Raw genomic sequence first — 11802 nt, 5'->3', positions numbered from 1 at the left:
TGCAGTTATTATATATCGCTTGAAAGGTTATGGTAACATTAGACCCGTGAAATCTATCGTTCACAAGGGTTCAATTATGTTTGCCTTACATTTGTGAATGGCATGTGCAATTGCACAAATTACAGAAATTAGTATTTACTTAAAGTTTACCAATATATGGGGAATACTAACATTCAAGACCTCATTGGGACGTCAACATTGTTTAATACTTTATTTTTCCAATAATGCCCCTATTATTTCATTTTTTAGTAAAAACAAATAGGGGTATGGCAGTCTATTACATAATAAATGCTTGCTTACATTAATTGCCATATCATTTATTGCAACAAAACCTTTAATTCTAAAGATTAAATACCTTTAGCATTTATTATGAAAAAGATCATTATTACTTAAATAAATAAGCAGTTATTATGTAAAAAGATTAATATACCCTTATCTTTTTTACTAAATGACAAAATGAATAGAGATTTTATTTAAGAAAAAAAAAAGTGTTAGAGAATGCTAACGTCCCCAAAAAGTCTTGGACATTAGCATTCCCCTTTATAATATTTTTTCTCATTTAACATTTTTTGGGATTTAGGCTCTTGAAAAATGACTTATAAAGAATAACAAAATCCCTACCATTAATAAAATATAAATACAATAGTCAGATGATGTATCTTGAATAATCATGATAACCTAACTCAAAAAAAGTCAACTGAAATTCACTCAATTAGATAGAACTACAGATTTTTTCCTTGTGCACCTGGGGAAAAAAATCTATGGCTTTGTGCACAAGCCACATCAATTGAACGAATTTCGATTATCTTTTTCCAAGACTTTTCGTTGAAATTTGTGTTACCCTTCTCTCATTATATTATAACTAGAAGATGGCATGTGCAAACGCACATGTATCAAAAGGGATTTATTGTAATTTAAAATATTGATTAAATGGTTTTTATAGATTAGATAGTTAAAAAAATGATATTTTGTAATTTTGAAAACTAAGCAACGTGATTCTAGGGGATGAGGGTTTGCAATTTTATAGATTTTTTTTTATCAAAATAACCTTAATTATATTAAATTCAAATGTTTAGATGAGGGCATTTATGACCACTCAAATTTGGGTGTCGAACCACTTCTACTCCGCCTTCTCTCATTATAATAGTAAAGATAAAGGAAAGGATATATAAACAATCTTATATATTTTCTGACGTGTTACCATTGAATTGAACTCTTCTCTTTTTGGCAAAGATTCCTTGGACTACTGATCATTGGTTCCAAAAAATTCATGAAATTCTCAGGGTAATTAAACTGAAAAGTGCAATATATTTGTTTGGAGGGAAACAAATGCAGTCTCTCATGCATTAGCTAATTATGCAGTGTCGCTCCAAGAACCAAGAGAGTTCTCTGATGTTTCGAGTCTGCCCATTATTGCTAAAAATTGCCTAATGGGAGATAATATGAGGTTACCTCTCTGTTCAGATCTGTAAAGTCAGGGGACCCCTCCTTTGTACACTATTGTTTGATTAATATACTGATTTTACTTAGCAAAATATATATATATATATATATGGGTCCCGTTCACCAACAAACATTTTGGCAAACATTTTGGCAAAACATTTTTCAAAACATGGGTTAGAGGTTTTGGAATGGGCTGATTTTCCCCAGTTTACAAGTTGAAAAATCGTTGACCGTCCATTTTTTATAAACCATTTTTGATGGGGTTAGAAGTTTTGGAATGGGCTGATTTTTGGTGATGATGATCTCCTCACCGTAGAGATCATCTCACCAAAAATCAGCCCATTCCAAAATCTCTAACCTATGTTTGGAAAAATATTTTGCCAAAATGTTTGTTGCTGATCATTTCCTTATATATATATGGGGGTGGTTCGTGGGACGTCTTGGAAAATGGTTAGAAAACCTATGCAACTCAACCATTAAATCTGGAGTGCTTGGCGGTTGAGATTTAATTTTTAACTCAAAAATTGCTTTACAGCTGTAAAGGATTTCAACATAACTTCTCAGGTTTTTACAAAGACCTCCTCAATAAAATATTTTTTTATTTTTTTTAAAAGATTTCATTCTCCATACAAAATAAAAACTGATTGGACAGTTGAAAAGTTTTTTTTATTTTTTATTGTATCATTCTTCTCTCTCTCTCCATTGACTTCCGTGGACAATCAGACCATATCTCTCTCTCTCTCTCTCTCTCTCTCTCTCGGCTTCTACAGAAAACCAGATCATCACTGCCTTCGGAGCACACAATCGAATTCGGAGAAAGATCTCTATCTGCATCTATGGCTACACATTCTGGTGGTAATGGGTAGTCTTTCCTTTGGCAAAACTGATTTGCAGAAAGAACAAAGCATTCACCTTCAATGGCAATGTGAGTCATGGACGTCCGCCATACATCTCTAGCATCCGCCATTGGTGCATAGTATATTTCAACTCCTACGAAAGCAGGGAACTTATGAAGTTTAAAAGAATTATTGAAAAATTATCAGGGAATACAGCCATGCCATCATATTATAATACAAAATGGTTTCTATAATACATATGGTAAACATGCCCATTGATCTAGATTGGGCCCATTGATCCAGTAGTATTAAGAGCACTCCATTTTCTACAAATTGCCGAGTCCAACATTGTGTTGTAATCATGTGTCAGATGCTAGCCAACATACTTAAATGAAAAAAAATTCAAGTTATCCATATATATTTTTTCAGCTATATTTATCCATGATCTTAATGTATGTAGAAGCCGATAGAGAAATAGTCTGGTTCTTTATACAAGCCAATGGAGAGAGAGAGAGAGAGAGAGAGAGATGGTCTGGTTCTCCGTAGAAGCCGATGGGGAGAGAGAGAAGAATGATAAAAAAAAACTTTTTATATGTCCAATCAGTTTTTACTTTTTATAGAGAAAGAAGTCTTTTTAAAGAAATAAAAAAATATTTTGTGGAGGAGGTCTTTGTAAAAACCTGAGAATTTATGTTGAAATTTTTTACAGTTGTAAAGCAATTTCGATTTAAAAATTAAATCTCAGCCGTCAACCACTTCAGATCTAACGGTTGTATTGCATCAGTTTCCCATCTGTTTTCCAAGACGTCCCACGAACCGCCCCCTATATATATATATATATATATGGGTCGCGTTCCTACGACCCCCATTACGACCCCCATCACGACACACGAATTAAACCGTCCAATTAACGACAGATCTACGATTCAGATTGTTTTAACTTTACAAACGATTGTTTACAAATGAAATTTCGTTATTTGCAACTAACTCCCCGTAAACAAACAATTCGAGTTCAGCTCCTCATCTCAACTTTGTCTTCTTCGCTCTAACCTCTGCGTTCGAAGCCCGCTCTAACCTCTGCGTCCGAAGCCATTTTCTACAGATTCCTCATCTCATCTTCCTCGATCTCTCTCTGTTTCTTTTTCGGGTCTTCCTCTTCGACAGAGATCAGAGATCAGATCTGACTTCATCTTCTTTCCTTCCTCGTCTTCTTCCTTCCTTGAGGAAGGATCAGATCTTCCTTTGTTTCTTTACTGTAAACGAAGGTCACGGTCTTCCTCATCTCTCTCTCTCTCTTTGCAAAGAAACGGAGAGCTCGATAGAAGAAATCCTAAGGTAAGCAATCACAAACCCTTAATTAGTTTTTTTTTTTTTTTTTTTTTAATTTCATGTTCTGCTGAGTTTTATGTATGGATTTTGACGAATCATCGAAAACAAAGATTCGTAAGGAAATTTTATGATTGCTGTATTTTTTATGTATGGATATGTACATAGTTGCATTTTTTAACTGTTCAAAAACCCTCAGCATTCGAAGATTGGCGTCTCTAACGACCCCCAGTTGAATTGGCTCCTATCTTTTAGATTTAGATAAATATAGCCAAATTGGTAGAAGACCACTGCTGCACCATTACCCACAGTATTGCTTGTCCAATAAGCTTTGTAATTGTTTTCCTTAGGCCGAGCTAAGGGATACATAACAAGATTACCATCACCTTGTAGAATAAACTCGAATCTTCCTGTCGAGTAGTCGTTTTTGGTTCATCAAGAAACGAGTTTACTACCAAGGCCTAGTGTCTGGTTAAACAAGATTGTGTTTGTTGGTGCATCAAAGCTTTGCCAATTGTTAATGGATTGTGCGTTCCTTAGCACGAAGTTTCCTGTGTCAAGCATGGCAGCGGAGGTGGCTTGGGTACTGTCTGAGGGTTCGGCCTTCCAAAGTTCTGTACCATTTGGAGCATTGAGGACAAAAACACCATTGGATGTTAATTCAATTTTGGAACCTTTCTGCACTGGGTTACCTCCATTTGCTGTCCAAACAATGTTTTCTACTTGTATTTTAGCAAACCAGATTGCTAACAAGAATTGATCTCCTCCTTGAATGGGATGGATATCAATTCCTGCTTACAAACAGTTCATAATGAGTTCTATTGGTTACACCTTGGCCTAAAAAATTTAAGGTTCTAAAAAATTTCTTTTTCTAAGCCATATTCATTGAATCATTTCTATATGTGTCTGTTTTAATCTTTTGTGTATAGTTCGTCGAACCATATAGTTAGCTTCAAACTTGATATCATTTTTAGTAGGTGATGCTAGTTGAAAGTTGCATTTGACAACAACATAAACAAAAAAGAAAAAAATTAAGAAAATGTGACCACATTTCTTTTAGAACATCTAATTTTTGTGCGTTGTCGATCTGCCGACGAACAATACAGCCATTGTTCGTTACTAACTGTATATAATAAGTTACATTATTTCTTTGTAGGTGGTGCCGAGGAGCTCCATTTAGTCCAATACCGAGGGTCGAGGAGTGGTTCGAGCTGCCACTTCATGCATTTGGCTATACTTACTATTCTTGAATTTCAAATTATGAACAACATGAGGAAATGCCTGAAGTGAAAGATTTCATGTTTGGGGCTTGAAGGAGATGAAGAAGCCTGCTTTCGTTCCTTTGGACTTTCTGTTGACTTCTATTTCATATACATATCTTATGAAAAAAAGGGTTCCATGTTCTAGGAGGCAATGTTATTTAGGAAAAAATGTGGAGGACATTCAATAGGGTCATCTTGGGCCAATCAAACCACATTGTAGGGAGGACCTATAGCAACATACTCCCAATCCATTAGATCTGTGGCATTTGTAGGCATATTATGTTGTGCTCAATCTCTTTTGACTTCTCTATTATATTATTGATGCTTCTTTCTTTAAGCAAAAATATAACAATGTTAACCAATTTTGCATTGGATTCAGCAACACAAATCGATTTCACAATTCAACTCTATAATGAGACATATCATTAGTTGAGGGGCATGTCTTTGGGTCTTATCACTCCCATCCAATTAAACAAATATGCCATCAAATATTTAGAAATCTACGTCGGATTATTAAAAAATCAGATTTTGGAGCGATTAGAAAATTACAAAAAATGATACCATTCAGCTTGAACAACAAAGAGTAATTAATCAAGTTCACCAACTAGTTTTCCAAAAAAAAGCCTTACTGCAAAGAGCACATTATATCTGACATGTTACATTCATTTACAACTTTGTGGATTAGAATCAAGCCCTTCATGAGTTAGAAATACTAAGAAGAGAAGTAGCATGTCCAGTCCAAGGCATTTCCCACAACACTGAAATATGTTTTATGAACCTCCAATCTGAACCGGACCTGTGAGTTTGAAAGGAGGAAAGTCACTCCCAAGCACCTCCCATACGCTGTTATGCAAATAATTTATGAAAAGTCGATAGTGTTGATAAACCCCACTTCTCTGCTTTGAATCAATTCTTCCTAGCTTCTTCAAAATAGCAACTATGCCAACTCCAGGAAGATGACCCCCCACGTTCTACAACAATGTCACACACTTCAGCCACCACTTCTGTCATCATTGGAGTAGAATCTACGATCTGTGATTGAAAGAATATAAGGATTATTCGGCAATCCATATCCATTAGGTACTGAATTTTACACAATCTAGTGTCATACCCCAAAAATTTCATTCAGTTTCTCACCAACCACTTCACAGTCCTCTGATGTATCTTGATGCATGGCAGCCATATCAAGAGACCTACATAAATCAAAACTTCAGATATTTATTTCCCATGCAATATGTTTCTTAATTCTTATACTTACTATGACCTTGTAATTCAAATATTTTCCACCACTAACATCTTTCTGGATAGAGAAATTCTACTTGCAACATTTCTAAGACTGTAAAACATATATGGCAATATAGACTTTGTATATAGCAATTTAGTTTTCAATATAACACATTTCAATATATGGCAATCTCACTGTGGGTAACAAAAAATGGCAAAGTGCATGAATTGAGCCAAAAGGAAAGAGGCCAGCATTTAAATCCCATGAATTCTACCACCTGGGCATCAATCCATATAGAAACTAGAAAGTTCCTGTCCAATAACAGTCCACCATGCAGCAACAAGAGGTATCAATTCACCACACAGACTCTATGGCATTCTCAACCATTAATGAGTTTTCTTTTTATTCTTCCCTTTCCAGCTATGTATTTACTATTACTATCAATATGTGAAAAAACAAAGACTACTTAAAAGCGCATTACAAAAAAATGGTTTCATTTTGTGCTTGAGAAGTAGTTCCTTAAAAATATTTGTTCGGTGAAGTTGTTATAATCTTACTCACATCAACAAATTCTATGATCAACATTCCAAACAGCAAGTAATTTACTTTTCTAAAAGGTTAATGAAAATAATAATATCCCCTTTATTAGATAAGGAAAGTAGACAATGGATATTTGGGACACTTTGATGTCCTAGCTTGATCCTAGACAATGCCAATCGCAGGTATCACCTTCTACACTTATCCATGTTTGTCAGTGGTGCACTAGAATTGCATATGAACAAGCCAACAAAATTCCAAGCCACAAACAAACCACAATCTTGAACATGATGATTAACTATTGCCAAGCATCCTATGGCACACTTCCTAAGATAATTCTTTAATAGCAGAGGCCTAATAGCATTGAAGCAAATTACCAATACTATCAAGACTTGAACTACTTAACACTGGTATGTTCATGAGAAAGCCTTATCTACATGATTTACTCTCTCCAATTTTTTTAAGTAATTGATAATTTTTTTTCTCTCTTTAATTTCCATTAAAAAAAGAGGAAGATAAATACAACAACTAATTAGTTAGTTATATTACAGAGAAGTTGGAGCAGTGGCCATTCTCAACTTGAACAGGTTCCCAAGATAAAATTTTAAGTACATTGGATGCAAGTGTAAGTAATCCACAAAATACACAGAGTAGAGTTGTCTTTCATTCTTAAATAAGTGGCATCAAATCCTGAACTAGTTTGCTACACTGACATTTATGATTCATACCCATATTTGGCATTTATACAGGGAAAATGGAAATCTGAAAATAGGAATAATTTACACCCAACATTCGAGAATAATTTGAGTCTACAGCTTTCAGAATCTAAACAGTTTCTGTTAGGCTCCAACTACCCTGCTGTATCACCCAATTCAACCTCAGCACTTCAAGATGTGAACTCTAAAAGCAAGAATCTTTGTTTTCGATGATTTGTCAAAATCCATACATAAAACTCAGTAGAACATGAAATTAAAATAAAAAAAAAAACTAATTAAGGGTTTGTGATTTCTTATCTTAGGATTTCTTCTATCGAGCTCTCTGTTTCTTTGCAAAGAGAGAGAGAGAGAGATGAGGAAGACCGTGACCTTCGTTTACAGTAAAGAAACGAAGTAAGATCTGATCCTTCCTTGAGGAAGGAAGAAGACGAGGAAGGAAAGAAGATGAAGTCAGATCTGATCTCTGATCTCTGTCGAAGAGGAAGACCTGAAAAAGAAACAGAGAGAGATCGAGGAAGATGAGATGAGGAATCTGTAGAAAATGGCTTCGAACGCAGAGGTTAGAGCGGGCTTCGAACGCAGAGGTTAGAGCGAAGAAGACAAAGTTGAGATGAGGAGCTGAACTCGAATTGTTTGTTTACGGGGAGTTAGTTGCAAATAACGAAATTTCATTTGTAAACAATCGTTTGTAAAGTTAAAACAATCTGAACCGTAGATCTGTCGTTAATCGGACGGTTTAATTCGTGTGTCGCGATGGGGGTCGTAATGAGGGTCGTAGGAATGCGACCCTATATATATATATGTAGGGGACGGTTCAGCAGCCCTAATGTTTGCCAAGTTTGGTGCCAAACATTTTTCAAAATATGGGTTAGAAACTTTGGAATGAGCTGATTTTTTGTGAGGATAATCTCTAACCTCATTAAAAGTGATTGACAAAAATTGGACGGTCCACGATTCTTCAACTTATAAACTAGGGTTAGAAGTTTCAAAATGAGCTGATTTTTTGTGAAGATAATCTCTTCACCGTAGAGATCATCTTCACAAACAATCAGCATATTCCAAAAGTTCTAACCCCATCAAAAGTGATTTACAAAAAATGTTTGGCACCAAACTTGGCAAACTTTAGGACTGCTGAACCACTCCCATATATATATAGATAGGGTCCCGTTCAGCAACAAACATTTTGGCAAAACATTTTTCAAAACATGGGTTAGAGGTTTTGGAATGGGCTGATTTTTGGTGAGGATGATCTCTACGGCGAGGAGATGATCTTCACCAAAAATCAGCCCATTCCAAAACTTCTAGCCCCAGTTTACAAGTTAAAAAATCGAGGACCGTCCATTTTTTGTAAACCATTTTTGATAGGGTTAGAAGTTTTGGAATGGGCTGATTTTTAGTGATGATGATCTCCTCATCGTAGAGATCATTCTCACCAAAAATAAGTCCATTCCAAAACCTCTAACCCATGTTTTGAAAAATGTTTGCCAAAATGTTTGTTGCTGAACATTTCCCATATATATATATGGGTCAGGTTCGAAGGACAACCATTTCAACACACATATAGAAAACGTGTTTTGTCTTATATGGGCAAAAATGTTTGGAATTGACTGATTTTTTGTGAGGATGATCTCTGTGATGAGGGGATCATCCTGGCAAAAAATCATCCCATTCCAAAACTTGTAACCCCATCAAAATTGATTTACAAAAATTGGACGGTCTATAATTTTTCAACAAAAATTGGACGGTCTAGAAGTTTCATAATGAGCTGATTTTTGGCAAGGATGATCTCCTCATCACAGAGATCATCCTCACAAAAAATCAGTCCATTCCAAACATTTTTGCCCATATAAGACAAAACACGTTGTCTATATGTGTGTTGAAATGGTTGTCCTTTGAACCTGACCCATATATATATATATATAAGACAAAACACGTTGTCTATATGTGTGTTGAAATGGTTGTCCTTTGAACCTATATATATATATATATATATATATATATATATGGGTCAGGTTCAAAGGACAACCATTTCAACACACATATAGACAACGTGTTTTGTCTTATATGGGCAAAAATGTTTGGAATGGACTGATTTTTTGTGAGGATGATCTCTGTGATGAGGAGATCATCCTTGCCAAAAATCAGCTCATTATGAAACTTCTAGACCGTCCAATTTTTGTTGAAAAATTATAGACCGTCCAACTTTTGTAAATCAATTTTGATGGGGTTACAAGTTTGGAATGGGATGATTTTTTGCCAGGATGATCCCCTCATCACAGAAATCATCCTCACAAAAAATCAGTCAATTCCAAACATTTTTGCCCATATAAGACAAAACACGTTGTCTATATGTGTGTTGAAATGGTTGTCCTTTGAACCTGACCCTATATATATATATGGGTCAAGTTCAAGGGACATATGAGAAAACATATGTAAAAACAATGTAACATTAATATATTTTCAAAATATAGGTTAGAAGTTTCAGATTGAGTTGATTTTTTGTGAGGATGATCTCTATGATGGGAAGATCATCTGAAAAAAAAAAATCAGTCTAATCTGAAATTTCTAATACTATTAAAAGTGATTTAGAATGTGGACCGTCGATTTTTTGTCAATTTTTACCAATAATTTGTAAATCACTTTTGATGGAATTATAAGTTTCTGATTGAGCTGATTGTTGTGAGGCTGATCTACTCATCATAGTGGTCACATCCTCGCAAAAAATCAGCTCAATCCAAAACCTCTAACCCATATTTTGAAAAACCATTGTTTTTTCATATGTTTTTACATATGGCCCTTGAACCGCCCCCTATATATATATATATATGTATATATGGGTCAGGATCAAGAGACATTTGATTAAACATATGTAAAAACAATGTAACATTAATAAAATTTTAAAATATGGGTTAGAAGTTTCGGATTGAGCTAATTTTTTTTAAGATGATCTCTATGATGGGAAGATCATCTGAAAAAAAAAATCAGTCTAATTTAAAACTTCTAACCCCATTACAAGTGATTTAGAATGTGGACCGTCGATTTTTTGCCAATTTTTTTCAATAATTTGTAAATCACTTTTGATGGATTTAGAAATTTCAGATTGAGCTGATTTTTTGTGATGATGATCTTCTTATCATAGTGACCAACCTCGCAAAAAATCAGCTCAATCCAAAACCTCTAACCTATATTTTGAAAAACCATTATTTTTACATATGTTTTTTCATATGACCCTTGAACCGCCCCCTATATATATATATATATATATAGGGTCACGTTGAATGGCAAACTTTTTGGCAAAACATTTTTCAAAAATGATTTAGAAGTTTTGGAATGGGCTGATTTTTGGTGAGGATGATCTCCTCTGATTTTTGGTGAGGATGATCTCCTCACCGTAGATCATCCTCACCAAAAATCAGCCCATTCCAAAACTTCTAACTTATGTTTTAAAAAATGTTTTGCCAAAAAGTTTGCCATTGAACGCTATATATTCTTAAATCTTAACATTACATTACACAACTCAAGGTAAAGTACCACAGGAGGGACTAGGAAAAAGCAACAATTCAAATGGCACTAAACATGCCTTTTAGGATAAGGTTCAAGTTTGTACTCTCAAGCATCAACAGAAAATTTAACAACAGTAGTACTATTGGTGGTGATATTAGTTTCATCTTGATTAATCACGGAGACCATAGAAATTGCACTGGTGACATATTGCCCAGTATCAGAAACAAAAATTGCATTACCGTAGATAACTAGATCTCTGTATTTCCGGAGAATGAGGGCATATTGACCTTCGCCTCTTGCAGAGTAAGTCGCCCAAATGGGCCTCTCGTACGTATCATAGATCACAAGATTCCCATCAGTCTGCATAAAACAAATGCAATTTCTAGCGAACCCACCCGTTCTCATTGACCAAATTTTGTATCCGTTGTCATAAAGCACAAGATTGCAATCTCGTCGCATGATTAAGGTGTAGTAATTATATCGGAGATAGTTCCCAGGAGGGAGATATTCACCACTGTACAAAATGTTTACGTTTTGGGCATGGCAAGGTTAGTTGAAAATAAGGTAGAGGAAGAGAAGAGCAGAGGTGATCATGGGTTTGGGAAGATGAGAAGTAGTAACAAAGTTGCAAGCCATGTTTCTCAAAGTTTGGTGTGTTAGTGTGTGCGGGTTGGGGGGATGTATTTATGGATGGGGAGAGGACTTTTCTAACCACAAAGCAATTATCCAAGAAAAGAGAACTTTCTACTTATGGACAGTATTTTGTATGTGTGTGTATGTAAAGGGATACCTTACTTGATCCTGATTCTTTATGAATGGGAGAGGACTTTACTAACCACACACTACATGAAAACTGGAAAATTCTACACACACAAAATTGACGGGCCAAGGCCCACGAATTTTAGAAATTGAATCTTGATGGTCTAGAACCATTGAAATTCTTGATGTTCCCA

At 35.1% G+C, this 11802-nt stretch overlaps 2 long non-coding RNA genes across 3 annotated transcripts; one reads left to right on the top strand and one right to left on the bottom strand.

Moving 5' to 3' along the window:
• The first annotated feature begins 3137 nt into the window (after positions 1–3137).
• LOC147386052 (uncharacterized) lies at positions 3138–5185 on the top strand. Its single transcript, XR_015172078.1, has 2 exons — positions 3138–3614; positions 4762–5185. It is a non-coding gene; the product is annotated as an uncharacterized LOC147386052 (long non-coding RNA).
• Positions 5186–5475: 290 nt separating this feature from the next.
• Positions 5476–11522, bottom strand: LOC147386051 (uncharacterized). 2 transcript variants are annotated; one of them, XR_015172236.1, is made up of 3 exons: positions 11089–11522; positions 5979–6060; positions 5476–5899 (listed from the first exon to the last, which is right to left on the bottom strand). It is a non-coding gene; the product is annotated as an uncharacterized LOC147386051 (long non-coding RNA). The 2 variants fall into 2 exon arrangements; XR_015172235.1 differs by lacking the exon at positions 11089–11522 and having other exon boundaries at positions 5979–8503.
• Positions 11523–11802: the final 280 nt, after the last annotated feature.

The sequence above is a fragment of the Akebia trifoliata genome, chromosome 14 (genome assembly GCF_017979445.1).
Source record: "Akebia trifoliata isolate Shusen 1 chromosome 14, ASM1797944v1, whole genome shotgun sequence".
In the NCBI taxonomy this organism is placed as follows: Eukaryota; Viridiplantae; Streptophyta; class Magnoliopsida; order Ranunculales; family Lardizabalaceae; genus Akebia; species Akebia trifoliata.
This window is presented reverse-complemented; position numbering and strand designations above follow the sequence as displayed.